At 33.0% G+C, this 16462-nt stretch overlaps 1 protein-coding gene across 1 annotated transcript in view; it reads right to left on the reverse strand.

Moving 5' to 3' along the window:
- LOC143048289 (uncharacterized) overlaps positions 1-3502 on the reverse strand; it is a 28402-nt gene extending 24900 nt beyond the window's left edge. The window contains exon 1 of the mRNA XM_076221879.1: positions 3374-3502. The gene's annotated coding sequence lies outside the window, so the exon portion shown is untranslated. The remainder of the gene's footprint in view (positions 1-3373) is intronic.
- Between the last annotated feature and the right edge of the window lie 12960 nt (positions 3503-16462).

Here is a 16462-nt window from a genome sequence, read left to right on the forward strand (position 1 = left end):
AAATAGAAAACTCTTTATCCAATTCAAAATGCAGCCCTTTATACCAAGTTTTTTCAAGTTTCAAAAATAAACGCTGATGTGGCATGGTATCAAACGCCTTGGAAAAATCAAGGAAAATCGAGACTCGAGTCCAGTGGAAAACCACTATCAATTAATTCTGACCACTCATCTAGAACCACTAGGGGATGAGTAACACATGATCTACCGGGACGGAAACCATATTGACTACTAGTAAAAAGATTGTTCGTGAGAATAAACTTCATAATATTGTCTCTAAAAATGGATTCACATATCTTACATACCACTGATGTTAAGCTTACAGGTCTATAATTACCCGGTTTCAGTTTTTTCCCTTTCTTAAATATCAGTGATACTATAGCATTTTTCCAATCGTTTGGAACTTTACCCTCTTTGATAGACTTATTAAAAATTAGAAACAATGGATAACAAATTGCGTGTCTAACTTCAAATAAAACTTTCGGATGAAAACCATCAGGTCCTGCAGATTTATCTGTCTTTAAATTATTAAGTTTCTTTAATACATCTTCCTGGCAAATTTCAATATCATTTAAAAAATTGTTCGACACTGAATTAGTATCATAATCTTTCAAGTCCTCTGTTTGAGTAAAGACACTAGTAAAAAACTGATTTAAAACTTCAACTTTGTCAGCAGTACTGGATGCTAAAGAACCATCTGGTTTCTCAAGAGTGCCTATTCCTGATCTAGTCTTGAGTTTACTGTTAACATAATTCCAAAACGACTTAATTAACATTAGTCTTTGATTCTAAGACCACTTTTTGTTCAAAACTAAGTTTAGCATTTTTAACAGCATTTGTACATTCATTGCGATCCTTCACATATTTAACATATGACAAATTATTTCTTGAATATTTATATTTTTTCCATGATTTACATTTCTTGACTATTGCAGACTTAGTAGCTCTATCCATCCACAAAGGTGGGCTTATAAAATTACGGTCAGTATTTTTCTAAATCTATCAATGTTATCGGACATAATAGAAGAGAAACATTTCCACATTTCATTAATACTTTTATTATTTAGCAGAACATCCCAGTCAATGACGTTTAGAGTCTCATTAAAAAGCTCATAGTTACCTCTAAAATATGAAAAAACGATCGCCAGAAGTATTCTCATTATTCAAATAGCAACAAAAATCAAAATTTATCAAGCAATGGTCACTCTTCCCAACTGGCGAATCCATTTGTATAGAGTCTTTGGCTATCATGTTTTCTTCATTCGTAAAAACCAGGTCAAGTAAATTGGCATTTTGACCAGTACGAAAACGTGTCGGTGTACATACATGTATATGTTGAAAAAGGAAATTGTTTTGCATACACTCATAAAATTTAAAAGGATCTGTGTTAATACCACTTGATACTTCATTATCAACCCACTTGATTTCAGGGTAGTTAAAGTCTCCCATAATTAAATAATGGCTTTACTTTAAGTTACGAGCATGACATATTAAATCATTCAATTTCTTATTATTACATGGAACAGACGACGGACTCCTATAAATACAGCCCAGTAACAGTTTATCAGTTCCTTCTAATTTAACTTCACACCACACTGATTCATTAAAACCAGATTCTGATAAAATGTCAACTTTAAAAGCGGTCAAAGACTTGTGAATATAAATAACTACACCTCTATCCCCCACTTTGTCCGGTAAATACTTTTCGTAATCAGCTAGATTTAGAATGGATGCTATAGATTTATCCATAGAGTTCTTAGGATATATTTCGCATAAACCTATTATATGTGGCTTTTCAATCGATAAATGTGCCTCAAACTCTGAACGCTTATTTGACAGGGTGTCAACATTAGAAAACAGAACTCTCAACGACTTCATATTAACCTTTGAAGTAAATTTCTTATCCTCCTTAACTGATTGGATATCGGAAACACCCTGCTCATTTGTATTGTCATTAACTGTAACTGTAACATAACTATTAACTGGAACAAAATTATCAACACTAACTGTTAACATATTTACATTTGAAGTATTTGAATAATCATTGTTATCATTATGAATCGGGGGCCCATGGAGGAATCCCTGATTTTGGCAATTCAACTATCTTCTCTCTACGAATGGCCCAACTCCTATGTGGAAAATCCTTTTTCATTTGACCCAATTTAATACGTAGAGCATTATTAATTTCTCTGTTTTTTTGTTAGGTCTCTGCCTATGCCAATTTTCTTGTGAGCACCTATCATGGTGTCTTTCAACTTATAAGCATTACGAAATAGATTGTTCCTAGAGGTATTATCTTTAACAACTAACCTAGTAAGTCTGAATTTCCCAGAGCCTTTCTTAGGCTTTGCACCTAAGCGTGTAATCTCGTCAATAGCAATATTGTCGATCCCTAAAGAATCACTACAAAGCCCCTGAATAAATTCAGTATCTTTCATTTTAGAATCCCCCTCCTCAGATTCAGGCATACCAAATATAATAACATTTGCTTCTCTTTTCTCTTCCTCCGACTTGTCATCAATAATCTGACTTATTTGTTGTGACACCATCTTGGGTAAGTTTTCATTAAGTTGGGATAAATTTTTATCCACTGAATTGATCCTATCATTACAATGTTTCAGACTGTTAGCAAGACCAACAACTTCTGTTTCTATCTTATCTTGTCTTGTGTGCATTAAAGTCAACATCTTACATATTTTCTGGGATGCCCCTTTGCATCCCTTGCAAACCCACTGGATACTATCATCTGATTTTTGTAAAAAGTCATAATCTGCGACAGGAACCCTTTCAGATTTGATGTGGAACCATTTATCACAAATAGAGCATGATAAGGCTCTGTCATTAGATACCACATCCTTATTAAATTACAGTTGTTACAAATATCTTTCACTTTTGGTGCCATGTTGGATGCTGAGCTTTACCATGTGGAGATTAATAAAAAGGCCACAATTCAATCAAAAAATAATATAATCGTTTGAAAATTGATTTAAAATGTGTATGTGTATGTAAGGTCACTCATGGCTGTGTAATATCTCAGAAAAATGCGAAAAACTGGGAAACTTCCACAAATTAAAAGTCTCTAACTTGGAGCTTCAGAAAAAAGCAGCCATCTTCTAGTGCATGCGCACACCTTCTATCCTGTACGGGTTTTTCTCATTGTTGAAGGTAATATACAGGTTTAGTAGTCTAAAATTGCTTACATGTACTTCATTAAAACTATAGTGGATAATTGTCTCGTTTTTGGAGAGGTTATGAATCCCTGCCCCTGGCAATCACTCAAATTATCTCCTTATATATAAATAATGCTTATTTTATGCGTACAAGACATTATCACTGTTTGTTTCTAAACTTATACATAAACACCAAACAGACTTACCAGTGACAGTCGACAAGCAGTTGCGGTCAACTGGACTAATTCTTAACGGCAACACATAAAATTTGTTTGTCTGTTGTTGTTTTGATGTTGACAGGTTGAGCAGACCCAAAATATTATTTGATAAAAGATGTATTCAGTATCCGATAATACAAAAATCAAAGCACTGAAGTACTGAAGTACTGACATCGGATGACCACAAGCACTTGTCGTAGAAAAACATCACAAGGGCGAACATTAACACATTTTTTTCAATTTGTGGATTTTATGCGACTGTCAAACAAGTGAGAGGTCAGTCTACTAGCTAGCTATAAAACCAGGTTTAATCCACCATTTTCTACATATAGAAATACCGCGGTACCAATCAGGAATATGACAGTTGTTATCCATTCGTTTGATGTGTTTAAGCTGTTGATTTTGTCATTTAAATAGGAACTGTCCCTTCTGAATTTTCCTCCGCCGAAGTTCAGTATTTTTTGCGATGTAGCTTTTTTCTACGCTAGTCAGGATATATTTAAGGGACATAAGATACAGATAAAGATAAGATAAAGATATTTTATTTCCTAATTATAGGGCTCATAACAAGCATGTAATCACATAAAGTAAAAATAAAAAGCCTTTCTCTCCCACTCGCATACACTCACACATACAACTCTCGTTCTGATTAAGGATGATTGATTTAACAGTACAACATGTAAAGGTTACAATGTACCAAATAAAATTACATGGGCGCAGCCATTTTATGAAGGGAACATGACATAGAGATAAAAATAGATGGCTCTCTGTGATTGGTTGTTATATCTTTTATATATTTTTCTTCTGGAAAGCATTATGAATGAAGTTTCATGCAAGCACAAATTTGTCCTTAAATGTATAGTATGAAGGGCCGGAAATATTTTTTTTATGTTGCTCAAAATTAGGGAAATTTTTCTGCGAAATCGTCAGGTATCGTGAAAAACCCCAAAATTCACCAAGAAAAGCCATGGGACCATATATATTTGAGTGCGGTAAAATCGCAAATAGATATCGAGCTTCAATTAGGCAACAGCAGTTTTTCCATAATTAGTTTATTAAAAGCGCCTTTTAAGGAGATAATTGCTAAAAATAACATTGCCGGCAATGGGGCCACCATTTAGTACGTTATATCCTATATGAAAAATATGAAACGAAGGATAACTCTTAGTTTAAACAATATTTATTAAAAAAAAAAGTGCATGAAATATAATAATACAACATAAATACAGGGATTCGGAAACAAGAAAAACTTATATAAATCCGTCTCCCTTTAAAAAGAAATGACAAAATTAGGAACATAGTATATGAGAAACTCGTATAATCTAATTTTCAATTCACATGTAACATGTTTATTCTGTGGTTTGCCCGTTACTCAGAAGTCAGTTTGATCGAAAAATGTGATCAACTCTTTTTATCATAATTATGGTTCATGTATATGATATATATGTAAATGTTCCGAAAAAAGGGTAACATTAAATCAAAGTTTCAACATCTAAATCGACATCGATATAAAGATAATTGTTATGGACCAAATCTCCCTGTTTCTAAAATAAATCTTTGTACAACTTTAAAAATATTTTCGTTTTCCTCATTACTGATGAGTTCACTACCTGATACTAATGTTTGTACATTATATATTGGTAGTGTAGAAATGGTTTGTGCCCTGATGAGTCTATAATTATGACATTCTAGCAAATAGTGTTTGCTGCTCTCAACTTGCCCACAATTACATAGGCTGGAAAGAACAATATTTTTCTGGAATAAGTGCTCATTTAAGCCATAACAATTCAACCGGAGTCTGGCATGAAGTATTTGGCCTTTTCTACAACCAGTATTATAATATGTAGGGACTTTCTTAGCATCTCGATTTATGTAATTTTTAAGTGTAAATTTTGATGGATTACATCTAACATCTTGTGGAAGCCTGTTCCATTCACGAATAACAGATGGTAGGAAAGAATTTTGATAAAAGGTAGTTTTACAGTTCATATTTTGGACATTAGATGCACTTCTAGTATTATAGTTATAGACTTGATCTAGTTGTTGAGGTACGAGACTACAAAGATAATAAGGAGCTTGATCATGAAACATTTCGTGAAATTTAATAATTTTATGTCTGGATCTTCTTTCACTCAGAGATACCCAACCAGTATCATTATAAAGATTAGATTTAGAGCAAAGCTTAGTGGCACCTGTGACTATACGAGCCGCTTCTATTTGAATGCTCTCTAGTTTGTCCTTTAAATAAATTGGTATATTATCCCACACAGTATCCGCATATTCAAGAATAGGCCTGATAAAACTGATATATATATATAACTTGTAGATTATTACGCGATAGTTTAAACTTTAAACTCCTCATAAGATTTAAGCGAGGCGTAGCTTTATCAATAATATAGTTTACATGACTTTCCCAACAACCGTTTTCTTGAAAAATTAACCCTAAGTGTTTATGTTCTATAACCTCTTGTATAAGTGCATCATTCATATATATTGGTGGATTATGGGGTTTTGCTCTTTTTCTAGATATGGTCATGGTTTCAGTTTTTCTTGGATTAAAATTAACAAGCCATTGTTGAGACCATTGGTGAATTTTTTCTATATCAGAATTCATTAATTCAGATGTAGCATACTCGTCCTCAACAACTATATATAATGACGTATCGTCAGCAAAAAGTCTGATGTTGCATGATATGTCACATACAATATCGTTTATGAATAATAAAAATAATACAGGGCCTAAAATTGAGCCCTGGGGGACACCTGCTTTAATGCTGTACACGTCAGAGGTCTGTCCTCCTATGACAACTCTTTGTCTTCTTTCAGATAAATAACTTTTAAACCATTTAAGTAAGTCCCCTCTTATTCCATATTTTTCTAGTTTATGAAGGAGGCCTTCATGCCAGACCCGGTCAAACGCTTTACTGATATCACAAAACACAACTCTTATTTCCTTTCCAAAATCAAGGGCTCTAGCGATATCGTTTGTAATATAAATAAGTTGATTAACAGTACTATCTCCAGGCATAAAACCTGATTGCAAGTTTGTAATAATTTTATAACAAGAAAGAAAATTAAATAAATATTTAAAAACACATTTTTCCATCGTTTTACCAATAATAGATAACAGAGAGATTGGTCTATAGTTTGATAAAATTTCTTGAGAACCACTCTTAAAAACTGGTATCACATTTGCTATTTTCCATTCATACGGATAAGTGCATAATTGAAGTGACTTATTGAACAACAGAGCCAAGGGATAGCTTAATTCTAAAGCAGCATATTTAAGAAATCTTGGACTAATGCTATCGGGGCCTGTTGCCTTAGACACATCTAACAAGAGAAGTTGGTCATAAACTTCCTCTTGCGTTATAATTATATTATCTAATGTATGTATGATTTCATCTAAATTTAGTTCTGGGATATTTGCAGATGAGTCATCAACACTCGATTGATCACAAAAATAACGATTAAATGCATTTGCTTTATCCTTATTATCGTCCAAGTACACGGCCGACACTCGGCTAACCGAGAGATTGGTCGGTTAATCTATATTGAGTATGTGGCTATATCGGCGGTGGGTCTGTTAATCGGGTTGGCTAAAGTCTGTTAATCAGGTGTTATCGAGGAAATCATTGGAAATTCTGCATGTTTCATTGTATAACTTTTTAAATATATGTTTATCATAAAAATTATTTATGTCTAACAAAACAATTCAATGTACTGAATCCAGTGGTGTAATTATTATTTTTCTAGCTTCGATGTACGATCTATAAAATGAAAAGGCGTGTTACTCATCAATAAATTTATACACATTTTACACACACAAAATGTACACAAAAAGACACGTTGGTTGAATTTACTTGCATGCGATATTTTGTACATCGAAGAAAGACAGGCATTATGTTTGTCAACCAAATTGATATCATTGTGTGAAAAATCTACACAAAAATCTGTATTTTTGTGACATAAATCAATCTTTATTTAAGACCTGGTCTGTTAATGGGTCGGATGTATAAAACCCGGTCTGTTAATTGGTCTGTTAAGAGTTATGAATGGCAATAAAAGTATAATTTTATTGCTGTATGGGGTGTTATCGGATCAAATGGGTAGGCTCAAGACGAGTGGCTAAAATATACGGAAACAACACATGAGCAATGAAACATAATATATACGAAAACACTGACATGAACAATGAATTTAGGCCATGAATATTGAAAACTGATATAAAAAAAGTGTAATATTAAAGTATTATTATACATCATGTTAAAATGCCATATTTTGATTGCCTAATACGAAGGTGTTAATTTACTCTATCACATGGCTGAGCGGGTGACAATTTTTTGGAATCTCACCCTCTCGGCTAGACCAATCAAAAATCGACAGTTTAAACGACAATAAATTGAATCTACATCAAGTTATTTTATAGACAAGTTCTAATTTACTATGTACAACGAAGCGTGGAACGACTCAAACTTATTTCTTTTACAATTGTTGGAAAAACGTATTTCACTTGTTAATATTTTTACTTTAAAACCTATAAATCATTGTGTGTTATGCTTATTGTTGATATTAAACGCATTCGTTCACCATCAATGGGTTTCAACTGGTGATGTACATTTCATCATGTTCATTGTGATGTATATTTCTCAGCCAGATATGAGGCCTTTTGAAAGGGGTATTTACCTAAAATTTAAATAAAATAAATAACAATAACAAAATAACAACAATTGAAAATATTTTTTTTCTTGATAGCAGAGCTTTTTTCCCTTTTCGGGCCTAATCCTTGTATCGTTTATATGTCAAGTCAATGCACTACTATTGTCTATTTACTTCACTTCTGATGATTTTTCAAATACCCGTTACGCTGTCAAGTACGTGACTACATAGAAAATACTTTATAATAAAACTCATCTGTTAAAGAAAATGATGATAGGACATTCATTATAATAAATCAAATATCACATAGCTGAGAGGGTAATAGAGCAGATCGGTATCCCTCGAAAAAACATTGTCAACCTTGGCTTCGCCGCGGTTGACAATGTTTTCTCGGGACCCAATCTGCTCTCTCTCAGCTATGTGTTATTTATATCTTATCACATATTTGTTACGGATACGGATAAATTTTTAAATATGTGATAAATAGCTTAAAGATTATAACATGTTTTTCCATATTTGCCCTGGTATCATCCCTCGACCCATATCGGCCCTCGGCTAAAGCCTCGAGGCCGATATGGGAGTCTCGGGATGATACCAGGGCTAATATAGAAAAGGGCATGTTATAATCTATACATATTGATTTCATCCAAGAATGGTCGCATATATCATGTGGATTCTGTTTAGGTTGTCATGAATGACACTAATTTGTATCTAAATTGGTATTAACCAGTATATAAATCAGAGATAAACGTCGTAATGTAACTAAACATCAGTAAGTAAAATATATTGGGATGCTAGAATATATAAAAAATAAAGAAATAATAATGAGTAAGATGAAATAAAATGTAGAGAAAAGTAACAGACAATTTAAAGAATATAGAAATAAACAACACCCCCAATCCGGACCCTCATTGTATACACGAGAATCTGGATGGAAACACAGAATATATAGAATAATAGATAAGGACAGTAGGAAGTGATGCATTTATAAAAAAAGATAGAAAAAAATAATAACTGTTGGAGAATAAAGACATGAAACACCCCTGGGTGTTGAAACAGTAACGGATTGCTAAGTACTGATATTGGTAATAAATGCTAAAAGTTTACATGCGGACAACTGCAGTTCTCCTCTGCACTTATGTAGAAAGGAAATAAACGGAATAAAATGAATTAAAACTTAAGATAACCAAATGTAGCTGTATTCGTTCCTTTCCATTTACTTCTTTAGACTGATTTGTAAACAATAGATGATTCAGTAATAGAAGAAAACAACCAATCGAATGATGTTGACGATTTAGAGTTTAACGTCCTGTGACAAATATCATGTGCATATGAGAACGACAACACGTTATATGTACCCTGTGTTGTATTAGATAGACACTTTCGGACGGATTTGAGAACGTGCTACTTTGAACAGACACAAAAATTAAGGCTGAAGAAAACGTTAATAATAGATTCATGCATATTCCAGCAGGCAATCCATATCCATATATTGAAGTGCATACCCCTTAATAAAATGCAAAGTATTACAGACTAGGGGAATAGCTCTGGTAGCATGGATGGAGACGATAACATACGGACACATAAAAAGACACAGCTTTCATTTTCTACATTTTAATCAGACAAAGATGACGTCACAAACATAAATACAAAATACTGATAAAAGGGGAACAACTCTCTCTCACATACAGAAACATAATCTGACCATACATACTGATATATAACATCCCGCCCCCAAAACAAAAATTTACTAAATTTTTACAATGGTCAATATGTTTATGTGTAAAAAAAATACAGTATATAATAATTTCCAAAATTGAAAGTTTACATGAATAAAGTTAATCTCTCGACACTCTAGTAACCATTTTAAAACAAACGTATCAACGCTGCAAAACCGAAAGTCTGGCATCTCGGACTCCTCCCTCGGATGACCTTATGCACGCATTACTCTCACACAAACAATTACAGTGATACACACACATTAATGGCATTTCCTACTAGACAAGCTGATATCATTATAAAAAGCTGAATACACATTTGATAATATCATCAGAGACCTTAAACTCTTAAATTTAATAAGGTTTTATTTATGATAAATATCACACCGCTAAATGATAAACACGTTCACATTAGCTTAAATTCGAAGTAAACAAATAACGTAGATCAAAATTAACATGAAAAGTATCTGGATTCATAAAATCAACATATATAGTTAAAGATAAAATGTTCTTGTACAGAATACATTCATCAGGGTTTCTTTAAAATATGTCTTCTTGGAACTCTTTAAAACCATGGCGATACAGTTATCACCAAAATACAGTAAATCTAATTACGTTTTATAACAGTTAATGTAGGTTACGGCGGAATGGACACAACAATACAGTCAACATTACGCATTACACATCACACGTGTAGTTCAACGGGTTAATCTGGGTCAACATCAATAAACAGTAAAATTGGCTCTTCTGGTGAAATCGGAACTTGAGTATGGATGGCGATACAGTTATCACCGATACAAATTGAATAATGTCAAATGAAAATAGCATATAATAAATGTATAAACAGGATCCAAACGAATGTTACAGAAATAAAATGCATGATCATGATGCAATGAGATAAATCTCACGTGCTTCAGGTTTAAAACGGGATACAGGTAGTCGACATTCATCACAAATCACAAAGACAGTACGTATACAAGACGAGACATGGTCTGTTCTTCCTTCCAAAAAATCAATTTAAATGTTGGTATTAATAAACGTCCAGATATAAATTTTCAAAAACAATTAAAGTGTTCAGCATCATGGCGGTATGACAGGATCCATCAGGAACAGTCGGTCAATTTCACAAGTAAAAATATCCAAAATCCATTGAAAAACAAAATCCAAAATATGTATAAATCATTATTCACGATCGTTTAGGTCACTCCACCATATTACAGACTAGGGGAATAGCTCTGGTAGCATGGATGGAGACGATAACATACGGACACATAAAAAGACACAGCTTTCATTTTCTACATTTTAATCAGACAAAGATGACGTCACAAACATAAATACAAAATACTGATAAAAGGGGAACAACTCTCTCTCACATACAGAAACATAATCTGACCATACATACTGATATATAACAAAAGGAAGTCAAAATAAAAATGTTCTTACTAGAAGGATACTGTTGCAGCGTATTGTCATTTTTTTTTTACTCAAGAGCATCTTATTCTTAACTTTTTCAAAGGGAAAATATAAAGGTAGCATAACTATTGTCGTGGCTAAATAACTCATAACTGACACAATTTCAATTGTCCAACCCATTAACAGACTTTAGTCCCATAATGTTCACTAAAACGTGGTATTACTGACCTATATTACAATTATGAAATATTTACTAATTTCAATTTATATTTTAGAACCAAAGTACGATTTTGTGTCCTTTAAATGATATCTAAAATTGTTTTTTCGCCTTTCATTGCAAAAATTGCTATGCGTATAAGCATAAATACTACATACTTGCGCGACGCCTATTAGTTTTACTGAAAACTTCGCAGACTATGAAATGTTTTTACAGTTGGAAAATGTTCTATGATATATATCATTTTGTCAGACACTTTTCTTTTTTGATTTGATTCTTATAATGTACCTAAAATCTGTATATTAAATAGATTTTAATATTAAAATTGTGCGTTTTACTCTTAACAGACGTATAACCAACCCGATTAACAGACCAACCGCCGATATAGCCGCATACTCAATATAGATTAACCGACCTATCTCTCGGTTAGCCGAGTGTCGGCCGTGAAGTAGATATCATTTAATAAAATAGGGGGATAGTCTGAGGATTTAGAAGGAAATCCAGCCAGGTTGCGCAATTTTTTCCACCAATTCTTAATGGAATCTACGTTTGAATGTAATGATTCACATTGTTTTTCAAAATAATGGGTTTTTGCTAGTTTAATCAAGTTTACGCATTCATTCCTAATTTTCTTAAAGTTTGCCCAAGACTCAGCAGTATTGTATTTTTTTGCTTTTTTGTGCGAACGTTTCCGTTTACGAATGTGTCTCCTTATAAGTGACGTCATCCAAGGAGGATCTTTCGTGCGAACAACAATTAATTTACTTGGTATATGCTTGTTAGCAGCATCTAGAATTTTTTGTGTAACAATGGAGACTGCATCATTTAAATTTGTATCAAGTAATGTGTCCCAGTCAACTTGTCTTAACTCATCGCAGTAGCGGTCGTAGTCCCCTTTTTTAAAGTCCCAAACCTTACGTTTAAATTGGGTGTATTTCGGTTTGTGCAAATTAAGTATTCCACTTACTGGACAATGGAACCTAGTGTTTGCTTCTAAAATATTTTCACTCACTTCGTGATATGCAAGAATATGGATATCATTAACTATAAGGGGGTCGAGGAGTGATGAGGAATTCTCACAATAGAATGTTGGCTCGGTAATTGCTTGGTGCATACCATTATCTAATAATATGTTTTTTAAATTATTACGGTTTGCCAGTAGTAAGTTTTCGTTGAAGTCACCCTTGACCACAATATTTTTTATACCGCTGTTTACTGCATTTTCGATTGACTGATTTATATGATTCCAAATATGATATGGTGAATCCGGAGGTCTGTAAAATAGGCCAAACAAAACTTTACAATCCTTAACTACTACTTCAACCCATAGACATTCGAGTGTATTGATTTCTAGATCATTTCGTCGCTTACTTGGGATATTTTGTTTTACATAAATCATGACACCCCCTCCAAGCTTATCACCTTCTCTGTCGTTACGATAAGGAGTCTTAAAGTTTGATAATGCAACTGAATTGTCGGATATATTCGGCTTTAACCAAGATTCAGTTAACATAATTATATCTCTATCCCCAAGCTCTGCCTCCAAAATATCAAGTTTTGATTTAACACTTTGAATATTAATGCAAGTAAATGTGATCAAATCGCGAATATCTAAATTCGAAACTGAATCGTTGAGGCTAAAATCATTTGCAAATGATGGCCAAGGATTTGTTTCAATATCACCAGAAAGCAATATAATAAAAACTACAAGAAATATCAAAAAACAAATAAGCTCAGTTTTTACAAAAAAAAATCTTGATACGTCTTTACACACTTTGGTAGTTAATCGTGTACTTGAAAATGGTGTTTTGGGAAGTTCATCTAATTCAAAAATAACAGTATATAATAGAGAAATTGTGATCCCTAAATAACCATATCGAAGCATAAGTAATACAAGAACAACAGTTTTCATATCAATACATTTTTTATGATGAAGTCGAGTTGACCTCGTATAATTTAACCCCACCCTTATTCTATAAGTAGTTATATCAGTAGACATATAAAGTTATAAATAATAAATGATGGTATAGAGTACAAGGGTGGGGCTTCAACAATATAATAAACAAATTCAAACAGACATAAAGCATGGCAAACCACAGAACAGGCATGTAAAACAAAATAAAATAAAGAGAACAAGATAAACATATATACACAAATTTTGTTTAGTTGTTGGTTAAGGCCTTCCAATGTGACTTTACTTATAAAGATCCAAAAAAGGATATTTTCATATGTTTTCAGTTAATGTACTGGACAACAAAAATAAAATTAAAAAAAAAGTTTTATTTTTGAATCAGTATGGACAAGGTATTAAATGCAGATGTATCTTTGATAACATGGAAAAGAGAAAAAAAACAAGCAATCAAGGATAACTCTTACTGCCTAGAAAAGAAAATAAACCAATTCAAGTATAATGTGACAATGAACTCAGGGGCGTAGCTAGGTATTCATTCAACTGTAGGCACCAATCGGCAGGGGGTCTGGCGGCCGCTTAAGGCCCCAGCAGTTCCAGGACAAAGGCCTGGTAGGGAGTTCAGGGGGGCTTGCCCCCCTGACGGAAAACGGTTTTCAGCGTTTTAGCTGCGAAATTTAATGTACAAAAATATTAGATTTACTGGTTATTTAATCAGGATAATTATTATATACATGATGAAAAGTTAAAAGAATTATGAATAATGTACCATAACATCTGACTGGTGAATTAAAAAACCCAGTACAATCCGTAATATAAAAAAAATATTTACAATATGCATTGCCCAGTGTAGATCAGCGTATCATAATTAAGCAGTACACCTTGTTTGGTATTATCATATCTATTCCGTTTTGATTGATATATATGTTCACTTAATTAATAGTACATATTGACGATCCTACATTTAAAAAAAATAGGCACGTAAACAATGATACTACTATAATAGAACTATCATTTTGGCTAGACATCAACCATCAATCTTTTGAATCTTACACCTTCACCCTAGCCACACAAACGCATACAAACATAGTCGATGCCTAACAAAATTCAAGAAATTCGTATTTCTTTATATATCCCCTTCTGTAAAATCCCTACCTGCTTAGGAATTTTGAATAATTGTGGCCAGTACAAGCAGATTTGAGAGTACTAAAATTTACTGGAAGCCAGTTGATTGATTGATTTTTTACATCCAGTGTCAAATATTTATGCAAGTTCAGGACCGTTGAAATTTTTTTTTACAATAAATACAACTTGGAGCTAGGTCCTGTAATAGGTGTCGTCCAGGACGAAGGTCTAGAAATTTAAAAATACCATGCATTGGAAAATGAGGGATTATTGGATAGGAGCATAAAATTTGCCTTTCAGTAGACCAACTACGATCTCCTCAAAGAGTTTCATTCTCTCTACAACTAGGCATCAGATTTAATGTTCCCATTCTGACCAGGCGTGACTGCGTATTAATACATCCTCCACAGCCAAACGGACGACCAACATTGGCAAGTCGGGTGAAGACAAAGTGGAAAGCTATTTGAAAACTAACAACAACTAATTAAAAAACTTGTGTGTCTAAGTTGAGGTTCATTCAAGTTTTTGTTGATAGAGGTGAAATGATATGAGCAAAGTTCTAGTTTTAATATAGTTTCTACATAAGGTAAAATCGTAAAAACATTCAATTCTATCCAATGTTCCATTCACTAAGGACGAGAGACTAGTGTACACATGACAATCGATAATTTAAGAGTTTTGACAACTTCACCGGCTTTCATCTACAAATAACGTTGTTTATTATTTATTTTTTTTGATAAAAAAAATTATTGTGAAAAAATTATGTGTAGGCACGTGCCTAAAGTGCCTAACGGCAGCTACGCCCCTGGAACTGGTGAAGACTATAAATAAGTTTTATAAGTTTCAGTTAAGCAAATATTTCGTTTCTCAATGTTTAAAATGAGGATAGTAATTCACATAATTTAGAGTTAAAATGAAGGCTATCGTTTGGCATGAACCAAATAAGCAGATTACTATCGGATATTTGGGATAGATATGGATATTTTGTTTTTAAATTAATGCTCACATGATTGACTCAAATTCTCATATTTGATTTATAAAATACTAAAACGTATATTCAAGTCATAGAATTTATAAAATTAACAATTTACGACGTAGTGAGTCCTGAGATAATATGTATCAGCATTTCGTGTGTATTTTAGTCTAGACGCCATCTAATTAGCCATTGAGGTGTCATCCAAAGAATGCCGACGACTGAGTCAGATGATCCTATATAAACATAACTATAGATATAAATAGATAATGAACACGTTCAATTGAATTATCTAGGTCTGTTTGATTTCATATTATATACTGGTTATAACAGTTAAACTCAACATTTCTTCCGGTATGTGAATGCATTTTTGTGGATCAACTCAGTCAATGGTTTATCCCTTTTTCTCTTTCAATGTTGACATTCTTGTCTTTTTAATAGCTGAACATGCATAGTGTATGCGTAATCCATATCTTGCTTAGGTGTTAAATGGAAGTTCCTACGAATCTGAATTCAATGAGGTCGAATAATAACTTGCATTATTTCATCAATATACAAGTTTCTGTGATAAAATTGAACCAATAGTCCATTTCCCAATTACCGATTTGATTCTGTTATTACACACTTTTTAAACGAATTACTTCCTTTTGTGAATCCTAGACTGGTTCCATACCGGACAAAATAGGCTTTTGCCAATGCAAAGCATAGCAAATTGAAAGCGGTGTGTCGGCGGTTTAACTAATTTTTCACGATAAACAATTTCTGATGACAAAGTATTTAGCTTAACAACAAATTAATGTAATTAAAAGATTTGAAAACCTTAAAGATTACTCACGTTACGCACAGGTAAATGTGTTTTTTCTGCTAGCTCCACATTGTAAATAAAAATTAATGTCCATCATAAGGAGGCCAACTAAAAAGGGATCTCTAATAACAGGGTCAAGTGACGTGAATTGGCAAACAGCCTATTGACTGACTGCTAAAAACGAACTATTTCGCGAGTTCAATCTGCAGGTTATAAAAAAATAAATAATGAATAAGCTTTATTTAGAGTCGGCAAGGT

The sequence above is a fragment of the Mytilus galloprovincialis genome, chromosome 1 (genome assembly GCF_965363235.1).
Source record: "Mytilus galloprovincialis chromosome 1, xbMytGall1.hap1.1, whole genome shotgun sequence".
NCBI lineage: Eukaryota > Metazoa > Mollusca > Bivalvia > Mytilida > Mytilidae > Mytilus > Mytilus galloprovincialis.